This window comes from Spermophilus citellus, assembly GCF_964194105.1.
Source record: "Spermophilus citellus genome assembly, chromosome: 4".
In the NCBI taxonomy this organism is placed as follows: domain Eukaryota; kingdom Metazoa; phylum Chordata; class Mammalia; order Rodentia; family Sciuridae; genus Spermophilus; species Spermophilus citellus.
The window spans coordinates 62,114,916-62,138,473 of record NC_138185.1 but is presented as its reverse complement, the minus strand read 5'-3'; positions in this window follow the sequence as shown (position 1 = coordinate 62,138,473).

Genomic DNA, 23,558 nt, shown 5'->3' with positions numbered 1-23,558 from the left:
TACTGAAGCCCACAGTCAAACACCTTGTAGCAAAGGCAACACAGCCATAAGCATTCCACCCGCTATCCCGTGTTTTCCAACCCACTTGCAGTTAGGCAGAGCTTAACTGTACCTAGATCTGGACAACTGGCTGGAGGCAGAAGTGACATAGCACTGGACCCAAACACAGGAACCAGCACACAACTGTGTCCACTCTGTGCCCCAATGAAGGTGCCCAAAGAAACTACATGATCCCCAGGAAACAACCATGAAATGATGGAACGCCTGCATGAATATGGGTCACAGAGTGTGGAGCAGAGTTCTAAAGCAATCCTCACTGGATATGTCGCATAGGAGTAGAATTTCACTGGGTTAGACAAAGGGAAGGGCAGGGATGGGAATAGGAAAGATAGTAGAATGAATCAGATGTAACTTTCTTATGTTCATATGTTAGTACATCACCAGTGTAACTCCACATCATGTACAACCACAGAATGGGAAGTTATATTCCATGTATGTATGATATGTCAAAATACATTCTGCCATGTATTACAAAAAAATTTTTTTAAAGAAATTAACTTTTATCATGTTAAGCCACTGAAGAACTATTTCAAAGAATAAATCTGGTTTCTGTGGACCAGTACAAAGACACACACACACACACACACACACACACACACAAAAAAAAACATGGACTTTTTCATTGCCGTTTTGGTGCAGAATGCTAAAATATGGGCACTCAAGGGTCACCCGACATCTGAAGAAACTTCTAATATGAAAAATAAGCTACAGCAAATAGAAGATGATAGCTTGGAGGAATAGTGATTAAGCCAGAGCAGGAAAAATATTACTAACAATCTCAATGAAGTGGGAGAAGATGTATCACTCAGACCAAAAATGCTGGAAGGAAGAAAATTGCATTCAGAGAACCATGGAGAAAAAGAGCTCTTAGAATTAAAAATATGTTAGCAGAAAGCAAAAGTTCAATAGAAGCATTTGAAAAGAACATTGAGAAGTTCAGCAAACAGGGCAAAGAACACAAAATAAGAAAATTCAAGCCTCAATAGGCCCATCATCCAGATAATTGTAGCTCCAAAGACAACATTGAAAACTGAAGATAGAAAAGAATATGAAATAGATAATTCAATAAAATTCTCCAGAATAGAAGAAAATAAGTTTTAAATTAAAAAAAAAAATAAAAGTTCACCAATGGCCCTGCAAATAGACCCACATCCTCTCTGTCTGGAAATATGGCAGAAATGATTTGGGTCAACCTTTCTCTTCCAACTAAAAATGCCTGATTAAAATTTAAAAACATCTTCACAAAAACACTAATAAGAAGTAACAAAGCCAGGTGTGGTGGCACATGCCTATCATCCCAGAGGCTCAGGAGGCTGAGGCAGGAGGATTGTAAGTTCAAAGCCAGCCTCAGGAACTTAGCAAGGCCCTAAGCAACTTAGCGAGACCCTGTTTCAAAATAAAAAGTAAAAAGGGCTGGGGATGTTGCTCAGTAGTTAAATGCCCCTAGGTTCAAACCCTGATACTGAAAAAAAAAAAGTAATGAATGTTCCATCCAAATACTAAATGAAAGCAGAAATCCAGGGAGATAAATTAAAAACCTAAATAAAAGCAGAACTACAGGGAGGTAAACTGAGGTCACTTTTACCCTGAAGCTATTTGCCAAACTAAGTAAAACTGAGCTTCACCAGAATGGGGTAGGCAGGAGGAGGGAAGCTCATTTCACCTACCCTCATGCCCAGGGGCCTGCAAGGAGAGGTGCTTTGGCACTCAACAAAGCATAAGGGATAAAAATCTCAAAGCCCTCTTTGAGTAATCATGACCACAAGCTGGCCTTGTAAAAAATGTAGATTTTTAACCCAGATGTGCATCACATGGATGGTCTAAAATCAACCTCAAGCCATGAATGCAGTTAAAAGTGATCCTAGGCTGGTGGTGCCCCAAGAGCCCCAGCAAAGCCAAAGTAAATATTCTCCAAAGGAAGACAGTTTCATCCTAGTCCAAAAAATATTCCCCACAAATAAGGTTTCCCAGAAAATGAACAGCATACAATCAAAAATATCCAAGCAGAGTTTACTTTATGAGTGTATGTACTAAAATGGAACAAAACCAGGAAGGAAAAAAACAGCATCGTCTTTGTATGAATACATTAAACCTACAGTTACTCTATGAGCCCTCAGTTCTCCTCCTAGGTATTTAATCAAGAGAAATGAAGACATATGTTCCCATAATGACTTGTCACCAGTGCTCAGACTGAGCTGCTTAATCTCTAAAAACCCCAGACTGGAAACAATCCACATCTTGATCTATAGGAGAATGAATAAGCAAATTGTGAGATAGCAATGCAATGAAATGTTATGCAGTGCTAAAAAGAAAAGAATTATCTTTACTGTTTTCAAGCCTGTGTGTGAGGGAGTGGAGAAAAAAGGGGAAATTGGAAAACTCAACTTGGCCCTCTCCTGTCTCCATCTTCTTTGCCCCTACTTTCCTAGCCATGGTCCTCTGACTGGTCCTTTACAGTTTCTATTGTTAGTCCCTGGGAACCCAGAAGTCACCCTCTAGAGACTCTCTCTGATAGATCCTCACCACCTTTCCTGTTGTGCTTCTTGAGCAAAGTCCCTTTCAAGGCATCGCCAAGCCAGATCTCTTCTCAGGTCCATTTGATTCATAGGAAACCCACAGCATCACCACCCAGCAGCCCTAGTTCTCCCCATCTAGTGCTTCTGCCTGAGAACCTGTCTCTAACTCAGTTATGGTCAGGCCCCAGGACATTGTGTCCCCTGATTTCAAGGAAGACTAGTTTTTCTGGTGATAATAGTTTTTCTGGCATATGGCTTCTGTCACTTTTGCCTTGCCTTCCCTATAGTGTGTGGGTAGGGGGAGGAGATGGACCATATCACACACCAACAACTGTCCCTCCAAAATTCTTTCTGTCTCCAATTTTAATCATTTTAAACCCTGTCTGATTTCCATGGGAGTATTCTTGGATATCCTTGTTTTGTTCTTGGCTTTGGGCATTTCAGCTAAAACAGGCAGAAGGTCCCATTTTAATATGCTGTTTTAGGTAAGAATTCAGGGAGTTTGCTTGAAAGCCCTCCTACAGGGGTCAGAAATTCTCAGAGGCCAAGATTCCTTAGAGCTCAATCTCCAATGTGCCAGAAAATAGACATTTTATAACTCAAGGGCCATAATTATAGCTGATTAAAACATAAATAAGTGGAAGAAGAGGTGAGCCCGGGCTCAGCAATGCAAATCAAGATTATATTCTATCATCTGCCCCCTTGCCTCTGGTTTACAATCCCATTAAAATCAGAAATCCACATTAGCATGTTTCCATGACACCCAGTGGTCTGTTGCTAGAGCTATTCCCAAGTCAGGGAACTTCACAGCAATGGGCAGATGGATATGGGAGTTTATACAGGGGCTTTCTGAGGAATGGTTTGGAAGCCAAGGTGTCCTTCAGTCAGCAAGAGGTTTCCAAACAGTGCCTAGGTTTCTTATGAGCACACTAAATCATTATGAACACACTAAATCATTATGAACACACTAAATCATTGTCACAGAATGTTGTTGCTGGAAGGTACCTGGGAGATAGTCTAGTCCAAATAAGTAGTAAGCATACCTGTTCTCTGATTCCAACTTCATGGCAAACATTCTATTTCATCTCTCCACCTTGCCTCAGCAGTACTCAGCAATGTGAGATGGCACGAGAGATGAGGTCTACTGGCCGTCACCAGTTCCATCTAATTTCCATATTTTACAGGTGGGGAACTTTGTTGTTCAAGCTCACACAGCTAGTCAACAGCAGAGAAAAGACCAGACTCCCCATTCAGTGTTCTTTCACCCTAAACACTAAATAAAGGGGAAAAAGGAGCTCTTACCTATCACCTTTGGTCCATTCCTCTCATGAAGTTTCTCCAAATGCTGAAGCCTTATTCTAGTTGTTGATGTGACTCAGATTCCACATTCATCAGAGTCTTTCCAAAACCACAATAATTCTAGTTTTCCATCTTGAGGTCTTCCCAATAAACAAAGTACAAATATTTTATATGAACCAAACCACTTAGCTCACTCCTTCTAGAAACTCCCAACCATTATAAAAAGTCAAATGTTATGCCTTTTTTTTTTTTAGTTGTTGATAGACCTTTATTTTATTTATTTATTTATTTATTTATATATGGTACTGAGAATCAAACCCAGTGCCTCACACATGATAGGCAAGTGCTCTTCCACTGAGCTACATTCCCAGCCCTGTCAAATGTCATGCTTTAGAGTTGAAAGGCCTAACATATTCCTGGAAAAGTGAAAATGGAATACTTCTGACTGCCATATTGTGGATGCACTGAAGTCTTAAAACTGATTGCATTTAAGTTCTTTGAGTCTAGAAAGGGGGCAGAGAAAACAGTGCCCATCCCTTCAGACTCTCAGCACATTTCTGGATCTTTTTCTGATGAACTTGTCTACTTCTATCCATAATGGAAAGTGCTTGTGGGTTAGAGGTGACCGGGAAGGCGGGGGTAAAGAAATGGCGCTTTCTATTCCTGGATTTCATATTACTGCTCCATATGAGGGCTGAGTCAAAACATATGGTGTTCCATCTGCAAGATGGGGCTGGCTGGGTCTCATGAATGGCTTTTAATGCAAGTAGATTCAGCCTGATTTGGTCTGCCTCCAAAGAAAAAGAAAAGCTAGTGATTCCAATTTTGTGTAAAACCATTGAAATTAATGGCACAAAACAAGACTTATTTGTATTCTGCCTAATTTAAAAGATGTCTGCTTGGTGTAAAGTAATGAATTAGTTATGGGGGTGTTTGAACTGAGTATTTGATAGTCTCTTTGACGGAACAAAATGCCTTTCTTCCTTCTTTCAAGCCACTCTCTGTTAAGTTATTTGGAGTCATTCCTTCCAGGAACTCCACTAAATATTTTTGCTTCTGTAATGGACCAGACTTCAAGAAGTTCACAACACTAGCCACAGCTGGTCCTGCTTCAACAGTCCAAGTCCAGAATGGGAGAGAGAACCCAAGAAGACGTGGTTGGATAAAACTGACTCCATGCAGTCTTCTTATGAGTGGGAGAGAATTTCATGCCCTTTCAGTAAATAGTAAATTTCCAAGAACTCTGTATTGGCAGGAGACCTGGCCCTTCCTGAGGGCAGTGAAAGAGAACTTAGAGTTCATCCTTGAACAATTGCACTATGCCTCAGTGTCCCATGTTTCCCTGGAATGTCACAGAAGGTCATTGCAGCGCCCCCTAGTGCTTGATAACTGAACTACCTCCTACTCACTCCCTAGTTAATGATAATCCTGATGGTGGTGGTAATTTGACACAACCCAACCCTGCCCTACACCAGGCATCATGCTACACATTAAGTGTGAATCATCCAGTTCCATTCTTGTGATCTCTTTAGGAGGTAGGTGCTGTCCTCTGCATTTTACAATGAAGAAGCTGAAGTACAAAGAGTAGTTGCCACAGCTAAGAAGCAGCAGACCAGGATGCAAACTGGTGTTCTTGCCCCAAAGCATGTGCTGAGACTACAGAGGAAAATGTAGCTCCATTGCCATGATGAATGCCCATCTGTGCTGCTGCATCTCCCAATGGGACAGGCCACCCTGTGGTTAGAAGTACTAGTGAACCTAAACTAGAGTTGACAGGAAAAGCAGCTATTCTCCAGTCCCAGCCTTATTCAAAGTAGAGGACAGGAGTCTGCATGAAATCTCAGTAGGGTTGTTCCCAACTGGATTGGGACTGGCCCTAAAAAGATGATCTCCACGTCGGCTTCCTTTACACCTTATTAAACGCCAGGCCAAGACACGGGTGATGAAGACCAAACTTCACAAACACCTCATATTCCCTGTGGAATGAAGGCTCAGTACTCTTAGTACTATTAGTTCTAATCTTGGTTAGTTGGTCACATGATTTTCAAGACTGTACTAGCAACATCTTAAAAGATGAAACTGGCAAACAGAATCCCCTCTATTTAAAGAGTGAATGGGGGCTCATGGTTTCTTTCTCCTTCTATGAACAAAACCTGAGGAGCCTAAGAAATGTTAGAGCTCTACACAATTCACAATAGCTAGTCTGTGGAACCAACCCAGATGCCCTTCAATAGATGAATGGATAAAAAAAATGTGGCATCTATACACAATGGAGTACTATGCAGCAATAAAAAATGACAAAATCATAGAATTTGCAGGGAAATGGATGGCACTAGAGCAGATTATGCTTAGTGAAGCTAGCCAATCCCTAAAAAACAAATACCAAATGTCTTCTTTGATATAATGAGAGCAACTATGAACAGAGCAGGGAGGAAGAGCAGGAAGAAAAGATTAACATTAAACAGAGACATGAGATGGGAGGGAAAGGGAGAGAAAAGGGAAATTGCATGGAAATGAAGGGAGACCCTCATTGCTATACAAAATTACATATAAGAGGTTGTGAGGGGAATGGGAAAATAAACAAGGAGAGAAATGAATTACAGTAGATGGGGTAGAGAGAGAAGATGGGAGGGGAGGGGAGGGGGGATAGTAGGGGATAGGAAAGGTAGCAGAATACAACAATTACTAATAGGGCAGTATGTAAAATTGTGGATGTGTAACCGACGTGATTCTGCAATCTGCATTTGGGGTAAAATTGGGGGTTCATAACCCACTTCAATCTAATGTATGAAATATGATATATCAAGAGCTTTGTAATGTTGTGAACAACCAATAAAAGAAATAAAATTTTAAAAAAATAAATAAAATCAGAAAAAAAAAGAAATGTTAGAGCTCTAAAGATCCTCATTGGAAATCCGATGCATTAGACCCACTTTTTACTTCCTCCTGTGAGGGTCCTGGATGACTGAGTCAAGGCCACATGCTCCTCAGCTTCTTCTTAGGAGGCAAAACTGTCGTGGGAAGCTGACAGGCATATTGTTAACAAGGGCCATTTTCATAAGTGCAAACATTAAGCAAACTACATCTCAGATGATCATAGAAGGTAGAGTTCAAGGGAGCCCAAGCCTGAATCATTCACAAGAGAAAGTATTATTGGAAACTTTGGGTCAGGAGTAGCCTTTCTTTTGTAGCAGATCACATGGTTGTGCAAGGCAATTGGGCCTCATTTATTGAAGAATTTGAAGGTCATGGAAGCCATTGCATCTGTTTGTTATATGACTTCTGCTGCTTTTAAGACAGGGGTAAAAATACAAAGAAAATCTTAAAAGATGACGCTTAGCTTTCCAGTATCCATTCTCAGTAAAAGAATTAAATGTGGATTCCTTGAAAAGGTGGATCAGGTACTTTCTTTGTTGGAACATCATAAAGAATGTGTGTGTGTGTGTGTGTGTGTGTGTGTGTGTGTGTATAGTGTTCCTTCTCTTTCTTCATTTCAACACCCAGTATGAGGCTTAGCACAATTTATTTCAGGTTCCCAGTCTCAGAACACACACATTAGAGTTCTTCATTGTGGAACAATTTGTCAGCAACTGACCCAGCAAGTGCCAGTGGAAGTGACTTTCAGGGGCATGGATGTAGAGTAAGAAGCAACGTGAAGTAGGAGACATGGTGCTGAGTTAGTTCCAGCTACCCGTGCTCAAGAAGTCATCTCTTGCTTCTAAAAGAAAATTTGCTATGGAACCAATATCCATGGTAATTTATTTTATGCTGAGACACTGACCCCTGTCTGCTTACCTCCTTCCTAGGACAAGAAAGCCAAACAACATCCTCTGACATGTTCCCTCTGGGTCCCCACTCTGTCCCTGCCCCATAAAATCCTCTCTCCCTCCACTCCTAAGCCAAAGCCAATTTCTGCCCTTTTTTCAACATCCAATCTTCAAACAAGCCAGAGTCCTGCTGCCTGAAAAATAGGGCCTTTAAATCATTTAACATGTGTAGCAGACACGAATCGTAGTCCCCCGTTCCATGTGCAAATAAAACTTGCCTCTTATTTCTATAACTAAGTTTATCTCAGTTTGGGGCCATCACTCATCCATCCTGGACTGAAGGAAAGTCTAACTTGGTCAATTCAGAATCCCCAAAACTCCCTGTGGCTGTGCTGAATCCTGAGGACTTACATGCTGCCAGTGCACGGGGGTTAGAAAGCCATCTGGTCCTTGATGTCAACTGTCAACTCAAACATTTCCCTAGAGCCTTCCTGGATCTCCCCTGCTGGGTCTGCACTGAATAGTTATTGATTCTGCTCTTCTGGAGCTTTGAGGTGGGCCTGGGGGTAATCGTACCAGCTTCCAGCTTCTATTCTCAATGTCTTCATAATATGCTGTCTGTGATTCTTGCTCTTTACAAAAGTGCAGTCACCATGGGACCCCCCCCCCCAAGACCGTCATCACTGCTCATTGGTTCTTATTCTGGTGCCCTTGGTTATTGCTACAGAGTGCAGGATAATCGTGGTAGTTTAGGAGAGGTGAAGGCAGGAATTATCAAGGATTGGAAATGGTCAACACCTTCTAAAAACTGGACATCATCCTCCTGGTGGCCCCACAGCAGCAGTCCAAACTAGTTTTCACCCTGTTTGAAAGGTGATCCAAGCTTGAGTGGGCTGTAGACAGGGAAGCCTGTGGTCAGATCAGGGTAGAGATAACCCAGGTTCCTCCCCAGAAGACAGGGTGTGAGCTGGAATGGGCAGAAGGGTATTTTTTGAAAGAGTGAGCGTCATGCAGCAGGACTGGCCTTCCCCAGAGCTCCAGGCATTTCTGTGCCAATTGGCTGAACATCCTGGAAAATCTGAGGCTGGTACCTTCCTCCACCCTAACTCCTGTGGTTCCTCCATCAACTCTGAACTAGAGTTGTGGCTGCTGTTACTGTGAGGGATTTCTTATTTTTCAGTCTTCTTAGGTGTGAGTTTTTCAGAACAGGAGCGCTCTCTCACAGGGCCCTGCCTCCTAGGGTAGAGAGTGGGGATGAATGGGCCAGTGTCATGGAGAGGGCAAGTTTGGGAGTCGGGCCATCTAGGTTCAAATGGTGGCTGCGACTCAACCTAGCAGTGTGATCTGGGCCTTTCAGAAGCTCCCACCCACAGGCAGCCTGTAAAAATTGGATGAGAGCATTTATATGAAATCCCCCATGCAGAGCCTGGCACAGGGGGAGAGCCAAGGACGCGGAGCACTCCTCTACTTGTGCCGTCAGGACAACTGCACCACCAACCCCCAGCCGCCGCCTTCCTCAGCCCTCTTCCTGGGCAGGCACATCCAGAGGAAGGGATCTCAGGACTTCCTCCCTCCCCTGAGCACAGAGGCATAGGTCCCATGACCCAGGCCTCAGGGAATCCTTGTCTTTACTACCCAACTCAGAGGGCCTTGACTTTGTCCTGGGTTTGTGAGTTCCAGGAAGGGAAATGGGAAAAGTAATGACCACCTGGAGTTGGGGTTGGGACACTCTTTTCCCTTCTACTCCACTTCAGCCTGCTAGTGGTCTCCATTCAGGGTGGGGGATGTGTTATCAGTCATCCAAGTAAACATCAAAGGCATATCTCCCTGGACAACTGTACTGCCTTCTGGTATAAGCTGAGGCTTTGGGAATTGGTCCACTGTCCCTTATATCTTAGAGTGTCACCTTGGTCTAGTCAAAGTACATTTACAAAACAGAATCTCCAACATCAACCCCACTATTTCTAAGGTACCCAAGGTCTAGAAGCCAAAGCCTGGAACATTATTTCCAAAGGCTTTGTGGCAGGAACTGGGGTTTTTCTTGGAGCCAGGCTGTCTCCCTTGTGCCTGGACAGACTGTTTTGGTGGCTCTTTTACAGGTTGCAAAAGTAAGTCCCCATGCAAGTGTCCTGAAGCTGGGAGAGTGCTGCACCTGAGGAATAATCCAGATGCAAATGCTACGTTTGGGGTGTAGACTTTCAGAGTTGATCATGTCAAAGGATATCATGACAGGAGTCAGGGAACCTCTCTCCATAGATGATGTTGATGTTAGCTAACTTTTGCTAGCCTCAATCTGGCCCAGACACGGGTGGTGGGGATTGAGGGTGTAGGAGTTGGTTAGGGTGAGGATGACACTGACCGTCTGTGGAGGGAGGGGTTTTGTTACATGGATGCAGGCCTAGGGCTCAGCAAAAAAACTGCTATGAGATGGGAGGGGGAAGCGCTGTTAGACCACAGGTCTAATGAGCTCTGAAGGAAATATAATCCCATCGTCAGTTTTAATGTCTTGTTTTATTTAATATAATTCCTTCAAGCCTTGGTAATTTTTTCTAAATGGATCAATGTTTGTGTCAGTCTCTTAGGAAGTAAAGGGAAGGACCAGGTCAAGGCAGACCACTGGGTGAGAAAGACCCTCTGTAGTGGAGCTCTAAATACTGCTTATGGGTGGACATTCTGGGTATATGTGGAACCTGGACACTGACCTGTCAGGAGTAATGGATGTAGTGGTCATTCCTTTTCTAACAAGAAGAAATAAGAGTGCACATCAATTCATTTATTCACAATGTGTTTGTGTGAGTTGGTCAGGTTGCAGGATAAAGAAAACAGTTCTGCGTCTTGCTCAAATGGAGCTTATTTGGTGGAATGTTCCATAAACTAATCATTCTATTGGCAATTATTAATTATGGCTCTGCTAAGTGACTAAAATAAAAAAAATCAAGAGGCTAAAATTGAACATAATGAACCATCTAACCAAAGGCTTTTATTGTTTTATTAGAACATTATATTTTTGAATAGCAGATTCTTGTATTACTTGAACATCAAATTTTGCCACCATCTTGTCATGGCAGCAACAGACATCCAGGAAAAACAAGGGTCCATGCTACAGGGACACTGCTACATCGATGTTCATAGCAGCATAATTCACAATAGCAAGACTGTGGAACCAACCTAGATGCCCTTCAATAGACGAATGGATTTAAAAAATGTGGCATTTATACACAATGGAGTATTACTCTGCATTAAAAAATGACAAAATCATAGAATTTGGAGGGAAATGGATGGCATTAGAGCAGATTATGCTAAGTGAAGCTAGCCAATCCCTAAAAAACAAATGCCAAATGTCTTCTTTGATATAAGGAGAGTAACTAAGAACAGAGTAGGGAGGAAGAGCATGAGAAGAAGATTAACATTAAACAGGGACAAGAGGTGGGAGGGAAAAGGAGAGAGAAGGGAAATTGCATGGTAATGGAAGGAGACCCTTATGGTTATACAAAATTACATACAAGAGGAAGTGAGGGGAAAGGGAAAAAAAAACAAGGGGGAGAAATGAATTACAGTAGAGGGGGTAGAGAGAGAAGATGGGAGGGGAGGGGGGGGAGGGGGATAGTAGAGGATAGGAAAGGCAGCAGAATACAACAGACAGTAGTATGGCAATATGTAAATCAGTGGATGTGTAACCGATGTGATTCTGCAATCTGTATACAGGGTAAAAATGGGAGTTCATAACCCACTTGAATCAAAGTGTGAAATATGATATGTCAAGAGCTATGTAATGTTTTGAACAACCAACAATAAAAATTTAAAAAATAAAAATAAAATGTATTTAAAAACTTCTCAAAAAAAAAAAAAAAACAAGGGTCCAGACACTGTTGGGGTTTGCATACCACTAAGACATCCTTCCAGAACAGGACTTGGGCTGTTCCCTCCACAGGCACAGCACAGAGACCCAGAGTGACCCAGAAGAAAGGGCTGGTCAGGAGCAGGTAGGCCTTCTAGGTTGAACCATGCTTCCCCAACGCTCATATGTTGAAGTCCTAGCTCTCAAAACCTCGGAACAGGCACCATATTTAGAAGTTGACTCTTTAAAAAGGGGATGAAGGTAAGATACGGTGGTCAGGGTGGGCCGTAACCCAATCTGACCATGTCCTTATCATAAGAAAATGAACACAGACCTGCCCAAGGAAGACCTCTGGAGGCGGCAGAGAGAAGATGACATCTGTGAGATGAGGAGAGAGGCCTTGGAGAAATTCCGCCTCTTGACTCCTTGATCTCAGACTTCAGCCTCCAGAACTATGAAGAAATAAATATCTGTTGTTTAAAGCCCCGTGTATGGGAGCCCCAGACCCAGGCAACTAATACAGTGGGGAAGACCTTCCAGAAGAAGGGGAGGCGCCCTTCCCCACCCAGCACAGCCCTCTCCCCTGCCCCACCCACATCCCCTTTTCCCATAGCTGGCCAGAGGACCAGGTCTTCCCTCCACTCAGGGCAGATTTGGGGCCTCTGCCTCTGGAGGCCAAGGCCACTGACAGCCCCATGGGACAAGTGGCAGCACTTGTGCTTTCCAAGAGCACCTTCATCTTCGGGCGTCCAATCTTCCCTTTCCCTAGACAGTTGCCAGAGGACTTGAACCCTGATCCACCCTCCTACCAGCTCTGTGAGTGCCACATATTTCTCACTTTCTCCTCTCTTCTTCCACCCAGGGGCAAATACAAAACACCCTCTTTTTTTTTTAATTGGTTGTTCAAAACATTACAAAGCTCTTGACATATCATACTTCATACATTTGATTCAAGTGGGTTATGAACTCCCGTTTTTACCACGTGTACAGATTGCAGGATCACATTGGTGACCCATCCACGTTTATACATACTGCCATACTAGTGTCTGTTGTATTTTGCTGCCTTTCCTATCCCCTTCCTATCCCCCTTCCCCTCCCCTCCCCTATTACAAAACACCCTCTTGAAAGTCACCAGCAGCTATTGTGAATTCCAGCTCTTCTCCCAGAGCAAGGAATTTGTAGTTTAAAGGAGATTATCTGCTCGGATTTAATGAGAGTCACTGTGAAAACAGTGTCTCCAGGATAGGGGGGAAATATCACAATAAAAAGAAAAAGGAGAAGAAAAGAATAACCTTCCAATTAGTGTCTCTAACTTGGCCTCATTATGTACCCACTCCTGACATTTGCCAGCAGTGTTAGATTTGAGCTACAAAAACGTCTTTTGAAAGGCAAATTGACATTTGTCATGGCCATCCCCCACCCACTGACCTCCTAAAATGTAAGCACTTACCAAGACAACTGAGATTAGGAAAAGGGGCAGCCAGCAGGACAGTGACTCCACTGGTGACAGGCTGGAGGGGGAGAGGACCAGAGAACATTGTTGCTCCACCCGAGTGACCCTCATCTTCCATGTCACGGTGTGACTTCCTTTTTAGGGAACATTTAATAAGATACAGATGCCAGATTTGGTTGAGCTGAATGCAGGATCGCCATGGCAACCTTCCTTTGGAGGTTATCCAAGTCAGGTAGTGACAGCAAAGCTGAGTTAAAGGTCACGCTGCTGAGAAAGACGGCCATTGATAAAGTACCTTAACAAGACCCTGAGGAGCTGGTATTTGGAAGGTACCTATGGAGGAATGAGAGGTGACAGCAGAGAGGGAGGGAGTGTCCTGTGGATGGTTGCCCCACAGCCCTGGGCCCTCTGGAGCTGCAAACATCTGGAAGCGATTCATAGTTGTTCCATGGAAGGGTTAACAACCATTTTAACCAGGCATCTGATGGGAAGAAAATATGCGTGTGCCACTCTGTGCCCAAGAAGTGCAGGCGCAGTGCTGAACAGCTCTGAACAAGCCGCCTTTTTGCAAATGGAATAGCCTTGGCATTCTTTGTCTCTCCAGGGATGCTGTGTTTAATTTCTGATGTATTAGAATGTTGCTTTAACATCTTAGAGTTGAGAGTGCATTGGTTTGCTTGATGCTGAAAACTAGAATCCTTCAAGGAAAGAATATGTCAATTTTAATGGCAGGTGAATAAATGCATATTAAAATAATTATATTTTGCCTTATCAAATAAGCAAAGGTCTAAAAGCATGGTAGTACTCCCAGTTGGAGAGGTGCGCGGCATAAGCAAACAAGAATTTTCATACATTCTTGGTAGGACAGTAAACTGGTACCACTACATTGGGAGACAAGTTGCAAATATTGATTAAAATTTAAAATGGACCTCCCTTTGAGCTGGAAATTCCATTTCTATATATCTGCCCCCACACAGAGATAGACAGACACAAATTGTCATTGCAGATTAGAAACAGCCTAAATGTCCATCAGCAGGAGACTGATTGAATAAATTATGAAACATTCATGAAATGGAATAATAGCTATTCCAAAGAATGAAAGAGATTTATAGGTGTGGACATAAAACATCTTCCTGATATATTAAATGAAAAGAGCAAGTAAAGAATCATGAGCATTGTATGCCTATCTATACCTTTCTATAATGAGAAACTTTTACCATCGGCATGCTTTAATTATTCAATTTAAAGAATAAGGGTTAAAGATCATCAGGACTTTGAATTATTTGGCCCACATAGTGGACATCCTTGGTAACTTTTCTTCCTCCCAACAGAAACAGCTTTATTCAGGGGCCTATCCTTCCCTTCAGCAACCCGTGTGTCTCTAGGGGCATAAATTGACCCAGCTCTAGTGGTGGATCCTGATCCAGTAGGTCTCAAATTAGAGGTTTCATCAGAAGCACCTGGAGGGTGTACTAAATCCCAGTGTTTCCGATTCAAGTCTAAGATAGGTCCCTGAGAGTTTTCTCTTCAAAGGGCTGATGCTGTTGGTCTAGAGACCACACTTTGAGGACCCCTAGTATAAGCCAAGTGCAGAAAATCCCTCCTATTTGCTAAGACAGCTTCAGAGATGGGACACCTTTCCTATCTGGGACATGGTAAAATATTTGATGGGAAAATTTTGGAAGGAAATTTTGTCCTTTTAAAAGAAAGACTTTCTCTCCATCTTCCCTGAACATGAACAAGAGGGAATGAGGTTCTGGCCACTACTGGAAGGTATTCACTAACTATGAGAGAAATCAGACTTAAAATATCACTGATTAGAAACATGGCAAGATCCAAGCCCTTGGTCTGAGGCTCCCCCAGTTGCTCGGACTTCCTTTATATGATACGGCCAAGACATTTGCTAATAGTTCAAGCCCCTCTGTTATGTTTTCACCACAGATAAAGGCATCCTAACTAATATAAATATAGTAAATATTAAAGTTAAAGCCATTTTTCTGTAAGACAATATTTCATACACTCAGTAAAAGACTAAAAATAGATTAGGGAAACCATTTGCCATGTGCACCTCCTTCACATGCCCCATCTCGGCAAACAGCCAGGTCAACTGAGTCTTCTTTAAATCCAGTGCCACTCAGAGGTAGACACGAAAGAAATACAGCTCTGAGTCAAGCTTCAGAAAAATAACCATATTTAGAAATTGCTCTGGAAGAGGATGAGGGAAATAAGTCAGCGTTAGCAAAGGGAAGATATAACCTCCAGGAAAAAAAATATATATATATATATATTCCTTACAGAAATTTTTGTTTAGTTCATCTATCTCCCTGATCACACAGAGTAGAGCAGAGGCTCCTAATCTTCTCGCTATACATCTGTCCTCCAAAACATTGACTGTTTCTTCCCTTATGATTCCTTCCTTCTTTGGATATGTTGATACTATATGAAGTCATTGTTATGGTTTGGTTATGAAGTACCCCCCCAAAGCTCCCTCATTAATGCAAGAATATTTGGATGATTATATTATAAGAGCTGTATCTTAACCATCCTACCTTGAATGGACTGACTGGGTGGTAGGTGGGGTGTGGCTGGAGTAGGTGGGTCACTGGTGGCATACCCTGAAAGGGTGCCTCTTCCTTGTGTCCACTTCCCTCTTCCCTCTCTCTGCTTCCTGGCTGTCATGAGTGGAGCAGTGCTCTTCTACCATGCCCTTCCACCATGCTGTTCTGCCTCACCTTGGGCCCAGAACAATATACTTGGCCAACCATGGACTCAACCTCTGGAACCATGAACCAAAATAAGCTTTTTCTCCTCTAAGTTGTTTTTGCCAGGTATTTTGGTCACAGCAAGGAAAAGCTGACTAACACTGCCATCCAGTCCTCTGAGCTGCTACCTATGTTACCTTTCCTAGCTGTGCCTGTAGGGGTAGAGTTGAGGTGGGGGTAGAAGAGGAAAGCAGTGGCATTTCATACCTGTGAAACATGAACTAATTTAGAGGGGAAGAATTTCAGTAACTTAGTCCAGATTCACATGTGGAAAAAACCCAAGCTCTCAATCATGACACCAATCTGCCATCATCTCAACCAAGGATTGAGCTCCCTAACACAAAAATAGCTCTCACAAATAAAGGAATGGTGGGGAGTTGGGGGGCGGAACTACGCTAATGGAAAAATTTGCAAAGAACATGCACAAAGAAATTAAAAAAGAGAAACAAACTGAAGGGGATGTTCAACCTCACTAGTAATAAAATGAATGGAAATTAAAACAATATTTCAGCTAGCAGATGAGCGAGATTTTTTAAATTAATTATAATTAATTATCTGAGTATGGAAAAAAAGGAACTCCCACACTGTGCTAATGAGAGTAACTGGAAAAAAATTAGGTAATATTTCTCCAAACTTAAAATCAGCATACATTTGACCCTTCAATTCTGCTTCTAGTAATTCATCCTAATGAGTTTGGAAGACAAGCAGAAAAGACATATATACACAAGAAGGTTTACAAAGCAGAGTGATTTAACACTGAAACATTGAGATATCTTCATGACCATCCTTAGGGGATTAAACAGTATATGGAGGAGAGAGAGAGAGAGAGAGAGAGAGAGAGAGAGAGAGAGAGAGAGAGAGAGAGAGAATACTACTGGCTTCGATACAGAATTCCACTATGGACTGCCTCACCTACTGGATTCATAGGCATCATTGGACAAACACAGGCTCCCTCACCACTACCAGATTCTGTCCCTATAAAGCTCGCAGGAGGGAGCACCAGGGCAACTCTCTGGTATCCCAGTAAAGAGGAGCTTCTGAACTTCACAGATTCAGCTCCTTCTCCTTCTCCAAGTCCCCTTTCGTCCTCAGAGAATTAAGTGAGCATAGAGAAAGGATGGGGTGTTACTGTAATGGTGGTCCCACTTCTTGGAATCATGAAGAGAGGAGAAAGAAGGTTCCCCCTACCCCAATCCTAACATGAACAGGTATTCACAGAAGAAAGTCTGGAGATGGATATCTGTGATGAGCGGTTTATCTACCTTGCCCAAGTGTATACAGTTTGGGACACTTCCAGGATGTTTCCCAACGAGAAGGCAGCCAGAATCCTCACAGTCACTTACTAGTGGGGACTACAGGAAGTAGTAAAATGCTGGGAGTCCGCAGGCCTGCAGTCAGAGATCAGCCATAAGGGACAAGATGAGCCACAAGAGGCTGAGGTTGCAAGAGGATGGCCTGAGCCAGAAGCCAGATGGAAACTATGACTGAGACTCAAGATCTACAAAGAGAGCCTGGATGGGACCTAGCCAGGACCCCTGGCAGGGGTATAACTGGACCTCACTTCAACAATAGAAAGTAGCAGGTTTAAATAGGCTGCTCACCAAGCAGGAAGGACAAAGAGCCTCTGCAGGGGAGTCACCAAGAATCCAGAGGCAAAGGGCTCCATCCATAGTCTAGTCACTATTCTCTCTGCCATGAAATCATGCTCGTTCTCCCTCATCCCCAAACACCATCTTCCCCATGGGAGAACAGAGAAAATAGTTGAAAGAAGAGAAATTGGTAGATGTTTGAGTATTGAATTTGATTGGAAATTTATAGATGAGAGTTAAAACTAATATAGGAGAACTTTTGTAAGATTACTTAAAGACTGCAAAAAAAATTTTTTTTAATTATATCCAGTATTGGCCTGGGTATGGAAGAAACAGAACTCTCACGCTCTGGTGATAAGAAAGCAACTGAAGAAAAATTAGGCAACACCTCCCCAAATTTAAAATCATTATATATTTTCCCCCTGTGATTCTGTTTTCAGTAATTTATCCTAATGAGTTCATCAAACAGCACTCTGATTTAGATATAGTTTGTCCCCTAAATGTCCGTGTGTTGGAGGCTTGCTACCCAATGTAATGATACTTAAAGGTTCTGGAACCTTTAAGAAGTAAGGCCTAGAAGGAACCAATTAGGTAATTTCAGGGGTCACCCTTGGAAAAAAATTAATACTTGCCTTGCATGAATGGGTTAGGTCTCATAGGATTAGATTGATTATCCTAAGAGTGGGTTCTTAGCAAGTTTGTCTTCTTCAGCCCTGTGATATCTCTTCCTCCCTCTTTCTCTCCCCGCCCCTTCTCTCTCCTCTCTCCCCGTCTCATCCAATCCTGCCTAATAGTGCCATCATCATGAGATAATATTAAGCCATCACAAACGAGACCAACTGGTCTTAAATTTTCCTGCCTCCACAACTGTGAGATGAATAAACTTATTTTATTTATAAAGCACCCATCCTCAGGTATTTGTTATAACAATATTAATGAACTGAAATAGACAAGAAAGAAATAAACACAAGAATGCTTATGGAGCATTGTTACTGTGAAAGAGCCCTCAGTTTCTGCATTGGCAATAATTGACACTTCCATATGTTTGCTTACATCTGAGTTGGAGTGTGTTCATTTCTGCCATATTTCTACTATACACTAGTAATATCTGTTATCTGTATAAATTAAATGCTATGCTAGTTAACCTCTGCAGGCTTGCTGCCACAAACAGAAGGAACATTTCTATATTCAGAAAATGATGGGTGAATCTTAATATAGGAAGAGGTGTGTGCCTTAGAGTCTGTGTCTTCAGGTAAACCTGCAAGGATTTTATACCTGTTTCTTTGCCCTTGTTTTTCCTCATTTTGGGGATGTGTTTCCATTCATAACTTCAATGAGATTTTTATTTAAGATAGTGTTTAGAGTAGAGAATGTTGGTTGCCTGCCCAATTCCACTTCCTTCCTTTGTTTTTCCTGTTGGCAAAGCAAAGCTCAGGTCCCTGTCAAATTGGAGAGTATAACAGGAGACCCCCCACAACAGAAAGCTGAAACTCTAAATACTAAACCTGTAGTCTGAGATTGATCTAGAAGCAAACCCACTTCTCCAGGACTGCAAGAAATATTGTCTTAAAAACTACTCACTAATTTGTGATGAATAGAAGAGGAAAAAAATCCCCCTTGAGAGTTTGTAATCTTAAGTCAGATTCATTCAAGTTCACAGCCAATTCAAACTAACTGGTTGATCTGAAAAACGGCAAGGTGGAAATGCAGTTCAAATAGTCGTGGGTTGGTAATTCTCTGGACAGCTGTCAGCAAACAACACCTTTCCTATCTGAAGGAAGTCATCCTCAACCCAGCCCTCAAAGCATTCCTTCAGATAAAGTGCCAAGTTACATGAGCTCAAAATCAACAAGAAATTTCGAACCAGAGCAGCTGAAGAAACAGATAGTGGAATGAGACCTGCAAATACCATAGCTCCTGGGTTCTCAGACGCAAAATATAAGGGAAGTTTATTATATGTGTTTTAAAGTGAAGGAGATTAAATACAGATTGCTAAGTGAAAGAAGCCAATCTGAAAAGTTATATAGTGAGATTCTAACTATGAATTTCTGGAAAAAACAAAGCCATGGAGACAGTAAAAAGATTAGTGATTTCCAGGGATTTGGGGAAAGAAGGATAAATAGTATTCTTTATGACACTCTAATGGCACATACATGTCATTATACATTTATTAAAACCCATAGAATGTACAATGTCAAGAGTGAACCCTAACATGAACTATGGACTTCAAGTGATAATGACATGTCAAGGTAGATTGATCGTAACACACGTACCACTGTGGTACAGAATACCGATAATATGAGACTCTGCTTGTGAGAGCAGAGGGCATATGGGACAGATCCATACTTCTGCTTATTTTTGCTGTGAATCTAAAGCTGCTCTAAAAAAGAAATGAAGTCTATTAAAAATAAATAGGTAAACTCCAAAGGGGGGGAAGTAAAGGAAAAAATGAGTAAAGAGAATGCATATCTAAAAATGACTAAGTAGCTTCGAAAAAAAATGATCAGAACTTCCAGAAATGAAAAAATACAATAATTGAAATTGAAAATGCCCCCAGGGGTGGAGGTTGAGGCAGGAGTTCAAAGTCATCAGCAAAAGTGAGGCACTAAGCAACACAGTGAGGCCCTGTCTCTAAGTAAAATACAAAATAGGGCTGGGGATGTGCCTCAATGGTCAAGTGCCCCTGAATTCAATCCCCGGTGCCCAAAAAAGAAATACTACATGCTTACTTCAATGGATAATCTAAAAAGACTGACAATCTCAAGTGCCGTCAAGCTCTCATACATTACCAGTGCAACATGGTATGACAACTGTGGAGAACATTCTGGTAGTGTGTTACAGGTAAGTATACAGAAACCTAGAAATCCCATTTCTAGATATTTATTTGAAAGAAATAAAAAAATACATTCACTCAAAGACCTGTATGCAAATATTCATAGTAGCTTTGGTCATAATAACTAAAAACTAGAGAAAAAGACAAATGTTAGTCAAGTGCTAAGGGGATCAACAATTCGGACTCAACCATAAAATGGTTTGCTTTTCAGCAATAAAAAGAAATGGACTACCAATGCTGTGTCAATCTACTTTGTGATGCTGTGACCAAAATATCCAACAAGAACAGCTTAGAAGAGGCAAAGTTTATTTGGGGCTCATGGTTTCAGAGTCCACGGTCTGTTGACTTCATGGCTCTGGGCTCAAGATAAGGCAAAACATCATGGTGGAAGAACATGTTGGAGGAGAGCTGCTCAGCTCATGGTAGCCAGGAAAGAGAGAGAGAGAGAGAGAGAGAGAGAGAGAGAGAGAAGCAAATTAAAACATCTAATCTCTAATGGCACAATCCCAGTGAACTACTTCCTCCAGCCATGCCTCCTCTGCCTACACTTACCAGCCAGTAATTCATTCAGATTATTAATCCATCAAATGGATTAGTCCACTGATTAGGTTACAATTCCCAACATCCCTGCATTGTCTAGCAAATGAGCTTGTCAGGGGATACCACATATCAAAACCATAACAAATAAATGCAACCGTGTGGATGAATCTCAAAAGCATTATGCTAAATAAAAGAAGCCAGACACAAAAAGCTACAGATTACATGAGTCTATTTATGTGACATCCTGGAAAGGCAAAACTATAAAAACAGAAAACAGATCAAAGGTTGCCAGGGACCGGTGGGGGAGCTAGAGGGAATTGGTTGCAAACAGTCATGAGAAACTTCTTGAGGGGGGTGGAAATGCTCTATACATCTTTATCATGATGGCAGTTACGATCCTGTTTAATTTTGTCAAAAGTGGGCTCCTGATGGATCAAAGACCTGAATATGAAAGATATTATGGATATAATGTCAACCCCCTGCCACTGCAAGTGAATATTTGTGTGATTTAAATGGGGCAAGGAAAGATTTTTGCAAGACTAATTCTCAAAAACATAAATCATATGGCCAAAGAACAAAAGGATAAAACTGATTTCCTTAAAATAAAGTATGTCTGTTCAATGTAGGACATCATGAACAAACTTAACATAAAACTGGAATATTGGAAAAAGATATTTGCAAAGACTAAAATTGACAAGGGAATAATATTTAGAATACATGATGAATTTCTGCACCTCAGAAAGAAGAAACAGAACAAAAATAAACAAAAAATATTAATAAACACTTTACAAAAGAAAATAAAATAAAACAGAAACTAATATGTATATGAAAAAATACTCAGACCTGTTAAAAGCAAACTGAAGTAACAAAAGACATTCCTTTACGCCTCTCAGACTGGCAAAAATTAGGGAGGTGGCTAACCCCAAGTGCTGGAGGAAAAGTGGAGACACAGAAATTCCATCCTGCTGGAGACACCTGTTCTGAAGTGCCAATGGGTGACTTCATCAAATTGGGAATGTGCATTCCCTGTGAGCACACAGTCCCGGATATGGACTCCAGATATGCTCATATATAAGTCTACAAGAAACATACAAAGAGATGTACACTGTTGTTCTATTTGTGAGGCAAGAGACTTTGGGGGTATCTACTGAAGACAGAATGGTACAATTTAGAACAATACACTATGTACAATGGAGATCAATATAAAGTATCTAAGAATGAATGCAATAAAAAATTCTTCAGCAGATACAGAGGCATACCATATTAATAGATTGATATTAATATCAATTAATGTCTTATAATGGCAATTATCCCTAAATTGACCTTCAGCTGTAATAAAATTCTAATCAAAATTCCAAGAGGTTGTATTTTAATAGAACTTTCATGGCTGCTTCTAATATGTATATTCAGACGAACAAAGGGCTCAGAATAATCAAGATATTAGAATGAATTAGAGTAATTTGTCTCAGCAGATATCAAAAAGAACAATGAAAGCAATATGGTATTGGCACAAAATGGACAAATAGACCAGTAAAATAGAAGAGAGAGCTGGAAATAAAACTTCTCATGTCTAGAAAATGTATTTATAATAGAGATAGCATTTCTATAGCAAAAGAGGATTAAATAAATTATACTAGGCTGATTGGTTATTTATGTAGAAAAAGTGAAACTGAGCTCTTACCTCACATCATATATGAAAAAAATTGCAGGTAGTTGAAACATTTAAATATGTTTAAAAGTTTAAGCAAGATTTTAAGAACAAAACAAACACACACAACAAAAACAATTTTTAATGACTTGAAGGTAATGATTTATTTCTAATGAAAAACCTAGAAAGCCTGAATAACAAAGAAAAGGATTAATAAACATAACTATATTAAAATTCTTCAAAATAAAAATGACAAGTCAAGACAGAGAGTAATATCATATATATGTAATCTATAAGAAAAATACAATCTAATAGGAAAAATGAGCAAAACAAATAGAGAAGCATTTTACAGAAGAAGAAACAAAATAGTCTAGAAACATGAAAAGGAGTTTAAGCTCTTTAGGGGAAAATGGAAATTCAAATTAAAACGCAGTGAGGGTATGCCCTGGTACTGTTTTGCTCCCAGCTGAGTATATTGCAATACAATTCTGATGCTACCCACCCAGAGTTAGTGCAGACCCCGTAGGCTAAGGGCAAAGTCCACCATGGAACTTCTTTCACGATTCCAAACTACTAGATATAAATTTGGGGATTCTCAATATCCAGTTGTGGTAATTTGACTTACGGAATGACTTACGGAATACACTGCAAGTACTATACTTAACAACTATAGCAAATGATATTCAAAGAGAGAGGTTAGGAGAGTCCCAGGTTCAAAGCACCTATGCCCTCTCCCTGTGGGTCAGAGCATGTCATTCCCCCAGCAAATCTAGGTATTCACCAACCAGGAAGTTCAGTTGCGCTCAGTGTTCAGTTTTGCTTTTTGTTTTTTCTTTCTTTCCTTTTTTTTTTTTTTTTGGGGGGGGGGTTACTGGAAATTGAACCAGGGGCACTTCTTAACCACTGAACCACATCCCTAGCCCTTTCTTATTTTTTATTTTGAGCCAGAGTCTCACTAAATTGCTCATGGCCTCACTAAATTGCTGAGGCTGGTTTTGAACTTGCGATTCCCTTGCCTCAGTCTCCAGAGCTGTGGGGATTACAGGCGCGTCAACCGCACCTGGCCAGTGTTCATTTTTTATTGGGGTTCTATTACATAATTGTGATTAACTAAGTCACTGGCAAGGTGATTGCATTCAGTTTTCAGCCCCCTCCCTTCTCCCAAAAGTTCAAGCTACTGAAAGTCACAGCACATTAGTCTTTCTGATGGCTAGTTCCCATCCTAAGCCACCTTGAGTCACCTCAATAGCATA